Here is a 10,649-nt window from a genome sequence, read left to right on the forward strand (position 1 = left end):
TTATATTACCAACTCCTTTGGCATGTACTCGCTTTCCCCAAAATGGTTGATCACCAAAGAATGGAACTATGGTTGTCGGGCACTACCCGGAAACATAGCAGTCATCAAAATAATAACAATAAATTTCTTTTTGAAAAAAGGACAGAATCAGAATATATGCAACTTGTCTATGTTGAAAAGGATCACAAATCTAAAATTGTCAAGTTGTTGGTAGAATAGAAGATCTTATTTTTATGGTGTTGGATGATCATTTTATTAGGCCATTGTTTTAAGTTAGGAATAGGCTTCATTTTAAGTTGCTCCTAGAAGATGTGCATATGATGGGAGATTTTTAGGGCAAAATAGGTGGGGGTTTCTGCCCCAATTTCTTAAAGGTTGGCCCTGACAACTCAAGATAGGTAGTAGTATTACATTTCAATTATTCATATCTGATCTATTATGCAGAGAGAGAGGGTCTATAAGTTATTTACTGCAGCCTTTAGCCCAGCAGCCGTAGTTCCTGGCTTCCTACACCTCCATGATGTACCAGGAAGAAATGGGGAAAAGAATGATAATTTGCAAACACAACCAAAAGTAAACCAAATAAAAAAACAGAGAGATTTTACCGCAAAAAAAAAAAAAAAACAGAGAGAGATCTGTAAGTACATCATTAAGCATGAAAAATTAAAATTTCCACTCCACAATTTGCTAACTAAACCTGTTCCATAACCATTTTTATTTATTTTTTATTATTTGAGTTCAATAGCCATTTCTTTTCATGCTAGGATGAAATACAGATGTTAAAAAAAAAAAAAAAAAACCTGCAGTACAGCAATTGAAGTGAAATCTTTTCGAGCATCCTCGGGTCAGTATCAACACACATCAGACAAAGTAAACTCAGAAGCACCTATTATTATCAGGCCTATGTCATGACCATATGAAGTGAATTTTTAATACAGCCAAATGGATTCAGCAGCGCTGCCGTGTCCCGCATTCATGAGACGAACTACAATTCGGCCCAAATTTTGGACTCATGCTCAGCTTAGTTTATGGTTGGGCTCTGGTCCAATCGTAATTTAGAGTCTCTATTCGCTTCATTGACCATGGCAATCTCGGGAAAGTCAGGGTATGTTTGGATCAGAGTTTGCAGCACGTGTTTAAAAAAAATGCGAAGCAGACAAAGCAAGATCATGGCGGATTTAAGTCAAACATGGGTTTACTATTTACTTTGCCTCAATGAGAGGTTACGGGTGCTTTGTTTTTAAGTGGGCTTGGGTCTTGCGAACAGAATAGAAAACATAGCCTAAACCACCTAAGATAGCCACCATCATGCACTAACTATCCATGATAGAGATTAATAGCTTGTTAAGCATTAAGATGGGGGGTTTCCAAGAATATTGAAGCCCTTGCTAGCCCAAAAAAGTATAGTTTAAAACCAAAACAATTCCTAATTCCCTTCTTTATTATTTAGTAGTATATGAAGGCCGAAGTTTAACAGACAGACAATCATTAAATAAGGACAGAACTTCAAACAGGGAAGCACCAAATTGCACTAAGGATGCAATAATATTAACATCCTCATAATATGTATATTATCCTTTATAATACATAGCTTCATCCTCGAGGAGCGAAGAGACTTAACCAGAAGGCAATTAACTAATAATGGTTATTTTAATTATATGGTAATTAAGTATAATTCCTAAATTTTAGTTTCAAAATTTTAGGATGTTTTATCTCATTCAGCATTGAAAAATAGATAAAAACAATTAATAGGACCATTTGATTCTCATTTGAAATGATATTTTCAATAGTCTTTAACGTGTTCATAACAAGTGGAAAAAAATGAACACTCTGCAGAGTAGACCCTCTGTAAATTATGATACAGGCAAGTTATATAACGATTAACTGATGTTGCAGATTGGCATGTCCTGGAAACCATTTCCTGCCCATTGTATATCAGAACCAAATTGAAATGCCTGAATCTTTTTCGAAGAAGACAACGTAAAGTTCAAATGTGCTTTAGCACACAGGAATGATGTGGCCAAAATGCGTAATGGAAATAAGAAGATTTACCAGGGTACCAAATCCAATGTAAATAGGCTTGTCACCCTCCTCAAGCCACTTCACGAGTGACTCTGGGGGTTCATAGTTTGATGCAAGATCAAGGAAGCAAAACCCAACAGCATCAATTTTTGGACCCCAATCTGTGAACCAAGAAATAACGGAGATTAGATGCTCCTGTCATGGCTCTAGCAGCAGAAGATAATACAGGTTACGTTTCAAGCACTTGACACACCTTTTCCATTGAGTTCACTGTTCAAATAGGATGAGAAAAAGAAACAATATAGCCAGTAGAAGAAGTTCACTTACTTTAAGGGAGAAAAATTTAAAAAAAAAAAAAAAATTTGAGGGGGGTTTGGGTGGGAATCTATTCACGGAGTGAAAAAGGGATAGAAGGGGAACCGAAGTGCCCCAGATTAATTGAGGCTTTTCCCAACAGCAAAGCACACTGTCTTCGCCGAAACATTTTCCTTAATTGAAAGAAATAATTTCATCAAACATTCTTTTCATTTGGCACCAGAGAACAACAACATAAAATAAAGATATATAAAAGACATAATCAAGGGCAACGAACTGCGAGGATATGAAACAGTATTAGATATGCAGCTTATAAATATGACTATAAATATAAAATGTTATGATTGAGATCTAAAACAAACCTTTTGGTTTAGGGACAACATGAGGGCTTCATATATATGCGTGCGGCACATCGTTATCAGAGCCTTGTGAACCACTTAAATAAGTGAGTGGCCGCAGCGTCAGCTTATTCTTCCTAAGATCATTGATCATGTCTCGTGTTCCCAGCCAAATTAATGAGTCTACAATTTGATGTGAAAGCTGAAATAACTATACATGACTGATTTCCAGTTAAAATACGTGGACAAAGAAAGTGAAGGAATCATAAGAACTGATACAAATTTAAGAGACTCGCCCTATATCCAGCTGGTTGATTTTCGCGGGACAAAGGATGTGGAAACTCACTGACAGGCTTGAAGGAAGAAGACAGTAGATACAATGCAGATTTAAACATGAAATAAAATTTTGCAGACTAGAAAATGCTGAACACCAAGATGAGATTTACGTCAATGGCATTGTAAAAAAAATATGTATTGGTATTTTCAGTGCCTCTGCCACATGGTATGACCTAAAATTGAATGTTGCAATGTCCATCAGCACAGTATGATAAACAGGTGTGAATGCTAGCCTGACTAAGAAAAGATAGGATTTATTTAACATGATAAAATTGGATGAAGTATAGCATATCGTATGATTACATTACAGAAAGACAAAATTTATCAGTGAAGTATTTTTCTCTGAAGAGTTTGAAAACAAGTAGAATTGCCATTCAGACCATCCCAATATCAAAAGGGGAAATGTGTGTGAAAAGTTGGGTTGGTATCTGAAGATCATGATGACTTTTGATTCTTTGAAGATATCATTTTTAGATCTTTTTTCAAGTTCATAATTGCATTCTTCCGTCAGCCATTTAGGATATTTGCGCCATGGTTTTGCAATCCAGACGAGGGAGTTACACCAGCTAGTATCCAGTTTCAACTACCATCATTAGTGCAACATAGAACCAGTCAAAGGAGATGCAAACTGGCCAGTTTAACCAGGAATCAGTCAACAAACACTGCTTTGTGGTTGCACCATTTCATCTTTGCATGAAATGGATCGACCGAGTTTGGAGGTTATAAAAAATATGAAAGAGTTGCCTAATTAAGAGATATGAATGGCATTGTAAAGTCTTGTGGATTAAGAAAATAGTTAACATTATGCACCCAAAAAGTAAGTGGCATGGGTCTTTCTGTGATTATAATCGAAATAGAGGTTGAGGAATCCAAGAGGAGGTTGTGATGACTAATGAAGGAGCATCAGACGAAAAAATCATATTTGAAAGCTTGAAGTATTTGGAGCTAACTTGTCTATTACGTTTCAAAAGCTTTTGCTCTGGGAAATACACCTTCATATTCCCCTCTTTGGTGACATTGGAAGTGACAGGATGCCCCAAATGCAAAATTTCTCATCTAGAATCATTATTGCCCCATATCTAAAATTAGTAAAAGTGGAAAAAGGGGGAAGAAACGCTGGAAAGAAGACCTTAACACCACTATTAAGCACTTGTTCAAAGACAAGGTACGTATACCAAAAGGTAAATTCTGATATGATTGACACTTGTAATATCATGTCTGTGTCTCAACCTCCATTTGTAAAATCTAAAGAACTAAATTTAGACAATATTGTGCTGCAACAGAATATGAATGACTGAAAAAATATGTAAAACTTAAACACAGTCAAATGAAAACTTAAACATGGATACAAATATTGAATCTAAATGTGCATTGCTGTCAAGATATAATATCTTGTGTGCCTATCTTAATCAGGAAACTCGAAAAGGAGATGAAGGCAACTATAAGGAATCTTCCAATGATATTACAAAAAGTAGTCAAACTCATCACATGACTGCCAGTACTACCAGAACCAGAGCATCAAGCTCTGAGAAGAAAGTGGGACAATCAAAGCCTAATTAGATTGCAGACACTGGGCAGCATGGAACACTCAAACTTCCAAGTCAATCTTATGACAAAGAGTAGAATGAGCAAGTCAGGTCAGGTAGTCAGAGGCCTCTGGCTCAGGTTGCTCAAAGTGCCTCCAGCCCTTCTACAAATGAAGAGAGAGGTTACTCAAAGTGACAGAGGATGATCAAAGCTACACCAAAGGGTATTGTGCTACCTTGGAAGCAGTTGGTTTTGATGCTTCTTAGCTCAGTTATGTGTATGGCTGCATGGAGAGCTGTGATAATGGAGATGAACTCATGAGAGCTTGAGGAGACTAAAGCCAAAGCTTTCCACTCTTAGAAATGAGTTAGCTTCTCTTGAGGCATCCTTAACCTCATTGCGGGATGAAGCGAGTAGGCTCGATGATTTTATTGAGGCATGAAGTTCATTCTGGTGTTATTGCTTGAAATTTCCACTTACAGCACTATATATTATTTATTTTTGTATCCTTGTTTGTGGTTTGTCTAATGCACACTAATAGTAATCTGCCATTTGTATCCGATATAGTTGTTCTGTATGTTAGGAACAAGATGATAGCTCCACACACACACACGTATACATATATATGTGTGCATGTGGCACATCATTATTAGAGCCTTGTGAACCAATTAATAAACGATGACTTTTGAAGATCATTGAAGAAGGCATTTTTAGCTCTTTTTTCAGTTCATAATGACATTCTTGTGTCAGCCATTTAGGATATTTACACCATGGTTCTGTAATCCAGACGTGGCAGGTGCACCAAAAAGTATCAAATAGATGGAGTAACCAGATAGAATGTGCCAGACCTGTCAGAGAAGAAACAAAGACAAAAGCTTTTTAAATTCTTAATATTTGGAAACTTTAAAAAACAAAGCAGCAACCTATTAATGAGTTTTCAACAAATAACAGCATGCTCCATTATGCAGCATCAAAGATGAAAATCACAGCATGTACCTGATCAAATTATATTCGGCAAAATAACCACATCATTGATCTATTTTACAAAAGGAGATATTGCAAACTTCATGAAGTTGACAGTGCAACCCAGTGCACAAGGAGCTCATAAGGCAAATTTCATGGCAATGTGCTTTCTTTGCAAGGATTCGGGAATCAAAAATCACTTGGGCAGAAATTTTGATCTCACTTTTCTGACTTATTATTGGGGTTTAGGTGAGGTATGGAGTCCTTGCCTGAAGCAGAAAGAGATCAAAGAGTCTTCTTCCATTTATGTGTTCTCTTTCTGCTCTTTTAAATAATACTTTTAATTTTGCCTAACTCAGAAGTTGAATGCGGCATCTTTTCCTTTATATTAAATTTCTTTTTGGAAAAGAGATGTAATTCTCAATGAAAGATTACATGTATATGTGCGCGCGCGCGCGTGCACACACACATATATAACATTCAAAACAGAACTTGTGTTGCATCTAACAGCAAATAGACACATACAGTCTTGTGCCTAATAGTATGAAAGTTTAGGGTGTGGTCTTAAGGTTAAGGGTTGGTTTTGGTTTACTCTTTCTTGGCCTGAAGGTTATGTCTTGTCTAAATTATACACAAGTGTTTTCTAATTTAAATAAAAAGTTGCACAGGAATAATTTGGAGGACCCGACACCTAAGAATATAGTTTTGAGTCTTGAAGGTAATTTCCAAGGTGCTTTTCTTTATGAGTAGGCAGCCTGAAGTTTTTCTTTATATATATTTTTTTTCCGACAGAATAATTTGTTTACTTCTTGCAGGAGATCTTGATATTCGTTGCTTCTAAATCCTCAGATTTGGCACTTTTTGTCTTTGAAACTTCGACGTAAAATATAAGATGGTTATTTATTAATTTTGTGATATACATACTTCCTGTAATTTTAAATATATAATTTAATTTTAATTCGCTAACTTTGACTAAAGAAAGGTATCTAAATTATTAAAATTATCTATAAATAAAAGAAATTCACAAACTTACTTTTATCTAAAGACGTGAACTTAAAAAGCCACTACAGAGTTAATATAAAGTTGCTACTGTTTAAATTTACGTGTTTGTTTTAGAAAATGACCAAATATATACAGAGGGAGTAACCGTATAATACACTCATCCGAATGTGATACATGAAAAATATTGTCTCATCAAGTAATTTAAATCAGTATATTATATCACCTAATGAGATTCATTATTTGTTTATTATTTATTAACAAGACACAAAAATCCAATTTTAGCCTTCTACAGAACTTTAATTTAGCTCCTCGATTTCTTATAGTATTTTATTCGTACTTTAATTCTACCACCACTAATTTTATTACCAGAAAATACTGTCATTGCAATCTTAAGTATCCACAAAGAATTTTCAAATTATAATATGTTACTCCTCATTTTTTATTCTTTTATAAACTTAAATTATTAGCATCTTCGAATGTTTTGCTAGCATTTAAAATTGTAATGTCAGCATTATATGTTAACGAAACTAATACTGTTAAGATTAGAAATTGGAAAAAACACTTTATACGATTGAAGAATTAAATTGAAATCTTATATCAAATTAGAAGACCAAATGTGCACCTTTATATCTTGATCTTATTAATTCTTTTAATAATCAATGTATTTTTTTCATATTAATATTCAAATGATTCATTTTTTTCATGAAATTTCATGCAGGTAATTAAGGTTCTTTTACTTTTCTTTTTTAAGAATAATTCGTAGGACTAAGACAAGAAGCAAGGTATAAAGTTGAGTCCCCAAAATAATTTGCAAGGTCCTTTCCTTTATGTGTAGGCAAGCATTAGTCTTTCTTTTATGTGTTTCTCTCACCGATCATCTTCTTCCACATCTTATTATTGCCATTGTTTACATTGAGATCTCTTATTCATTACCCCCTGTTTCTAAAACTTTCAGCACGCTCTGTTCTTCAAATTTCTTCCTCTGTTTCCTTACAAGTTTCAGAAACAAATCATTCCAAATCATTTCCTCGTCTCTGTCATATCTGTTTACACCTTGTTCCCAATTTTCTTTCTTTCGTTCTCTGTTTTCTTTTTCCTGGCCAGACCTTGTTTCCATTTTTCAAGTCAAACTTGTTTCGTTGTTGTCCATCATATACCCATAAAATTTATATAAAAAAAAAACAAGAAGAAAAAAATCGTTTGAACATTCTTTTCCCTGCTGTTCATCTTCTGCATTATATTATAACAAGACTGTTGCTTTTCATTGTGTTCGTTCTTACATAAAAATTTCAAAAGGGAACCAAAAAATATTTTTTTTAAAAAATTCTTTTGTGTTTTTGGAAGTGTCTTTTCATTATCGTATTCTTGTTGGAGATCATCATATATTCATTGCTTCCTATTTCTTAAGCTTTTTTTTCAGCACTCTGTTTCTCAAATTGTTCAGCTCTTTTCCACATACAAGCAACTTTTCAAAATCCCAAAAAAAAAAAAAACATTTTCCTGGATTAGCTTTGTTGTTTTCTTGTCAATCATCTGCCCATAAAAATCTTTAAAAAAAATTTCGGTTCTCTTTTTCTCCTCTTAAGATCCCATATAAAACTGTTTTTTCTTCCCAAAAACAAGTTGTCAATCTCAAACAAAAAAAAAAGACAAAAAAAATTGCCCTGGAGATTTTGGAAGTGTCTGCTTCGTCTACATAGTTCAAGAGAGACCAAAGTTGTATTGATCAATAGTGTTGCTGGTAAATTCTGCCTCTTGATAGTTTTCTGATAAAATAATTGAAATAGTTATAGATTAAAAGGCATCCATTATCTTGAAATATTTTTATATGCTCATCCAGTATCCTATAATATTTGGTGATGCATCTAACATTTCTTACATATTAAATTTTATTTGGTTCATTGAGCGCTCTAAATTATTAAGCGTAAAATTGCATTATAAAATATTTTAAGATGATAGATGTGCCTAAAAAAATACTCCACATAAATGCAATTTCACCCAATAATTAATAATAAATGGCATGAATTGATGAATAGCTAATCTGCTTTTGTTCTCAATCACAGAACCTTCTTGGCTCGAGCAAGAACAACAACCACAACAGTGCCTCCCATCCACTTCTAGTAAGGAGGTGTGTGTATTTATATAATGCATTGCTTCCTCCTTATTGTTTCTCTCAGTATTGTTTTCGTTTTTGCTATTCCTATAGATGCCGCCTCTTAATTCTTATTACCTTTCTGTTGTTTTGAGGGATTGTTTATAGTGAATAGAAAGGGGGAAAAAAACGTGCTTAGAAAATTATGGGGCTGTTTGTTTTTGTTTTTTTTCCTTCAAAACAATTTTATAAAATTATTTTTTTAAAACAAGTTTCAAAAAAACCTGTTTAGATAATTGTTCTGAAAAACTACATTTGAAAACAAATATACTTAGATCGAAAGGTGAATTTTCGACGAGAACTTGAGTCTTTAAATAGAGAAAAAGCAATCAAGTCGAGAAGAAAAATGTTTCCCGATTTTCTCAAACAAAAAATAAAAAATACAAAAAAGAAAAATAAAACAATTAAAAGTTGTTTTCATTTTTAAGTTTTGAAAAACATATTTCTGCTTTTTTTTGCTTCTAAAAACACTTAACTAAAAATAAATTACTAAACAAGTTTTTTTATTGTTTTGTTTTTAAAAACAAAAAACTGTTTTGAAAATAAAAAACCAAACAATGCCAATATATATATATATATATATATATATATTTTGTGGGATTTGTTTATAATTTGTTGAAGGAGGGTGGGATGAACAATGCCTATTAATTGGAAATGAGAAGGCAGGCATTGCAACTGCCACCGAAAGTCGTGGGTCGAGAATGTCGGTTGGTAGGCGTGATGTAAGTTAGAATTATGAAAGGTGTTGATGCCATAATAAAATTAATCTCTCAAACTCTTTCTGAAAGAAACTTTACATATTTCTATGACTATCAATTACCTATCCATATTTATATGAAAGATAAAAGTAAAAAATACCTATAAAAATATACTAAAAGTTCATTAAACACTATGACCCCTTTTCTTGGCTCAAATTTAATAATCCAAGTTTAAAAAAAGGGTCAATAATGTCAGCGCCATTAAAATGAACAAACATCCATAGTGGGACTCATAATTTTTTAATAAAAGTACCAAAATACTCTAACTAAAACAAAAGGAATTAAGGATTAAATATACCCATAAACTAATATCAAAGGTTTACTAAACATCATATAATCTACACTTTTGACATTAGATAAGCAGCGAAAATTTTTTAAAAAAAAACCCAACAAGTGGACGATAAAAATTAAACAATCTCCCGCGGCCATTTAAAAATTCCGTAGCACTCACGAGAGTTGGTAAAAGCCAAACTTAAGTTACAGAGATATTGAATTCAAATTGGACACTAATTAAACATATATAAACTGCTAAAAGAAAATTATAAATACTTCATCACATCCTGAAATGCCTCAATCTATCCCCTATGCCTTCGTTTTGGGGAATGAAATTAAATATTTAAATTTTAATATGCAAAAAAAAAATTGCATTTGAGCATTCAAGTTTAATTCAAACCTGAACGGACTTGGCCTGAATTCCTTCAAACATATATATATATATATATATATATATATCCTCCTCCAGTCCTTAATATAAGACCCATTTAACTAATTTGATTAGATTAAGGAAGTTAGGTAAGTTAGTTAATTGTAATAAATATGACACGTTTTTCCTAAAACACCATAATCATCTTTCTCAATACCCCCTCTCCTTCTTCTACTTGATTATGGTTGAGGGAGTATCCATAGGGGTAATTTAGAAATTATTGATAAATATGAGAAATGGGTCTTATATTTAGGACCAAAACCAACTTAATAATTGAATCTTATATTAAGGACCGGAGGAGTATATATATTTGGTTACAAGAGAAGGGCTAAGTCCCGCAAAACAATAAGGAAAACTAAGTTAGAGGGGACTTAAATCCCATACCCTCTGAAGTAACTAGAGAGGAGGACAAGAGTCTAAAAGAAAATAATTGCTCAAACCATCCTTAGCAAGAAAATAATTTTCTCCCATCAAAACAACCAACAATGGGGGTTGGATCTAACATAAAGGATTAGTTCCTCATAACATAGTAA

The 10,649-nt window shown here is 33.3% G+C and overlaps 1 pseudogene; it reads right to left on the bottom strand.

The window, feature by feature from the left end:
- Positions 1 to 3,210, bottom strand: part of LOC114739613 (sterol 3-beta-glucosyltransferase UGT80A2-like) — a 145,567-nt pseudogene extending 142,357 nt beyond the window's left edge.
- Positions 3,211 to 10,649: the final 7,439 nt, after the last annotated feature.

This window comes from Neltuma alba, unplaced genomic scaffold, assembly GCF_004799145.2.
Source record: "Neltuma alba isolate B1F8T4 unplaced genomic scaffold, ASM479914v2 tig00002863_pilon, whole genome shotgun sequence".
Taxonomy (NCBI): Eukaryota; Viridiplantae; Streptophyta; class Magnoliopsida; order Fabales; family Fabaceae; genus Neltuma; species Neltuma alba.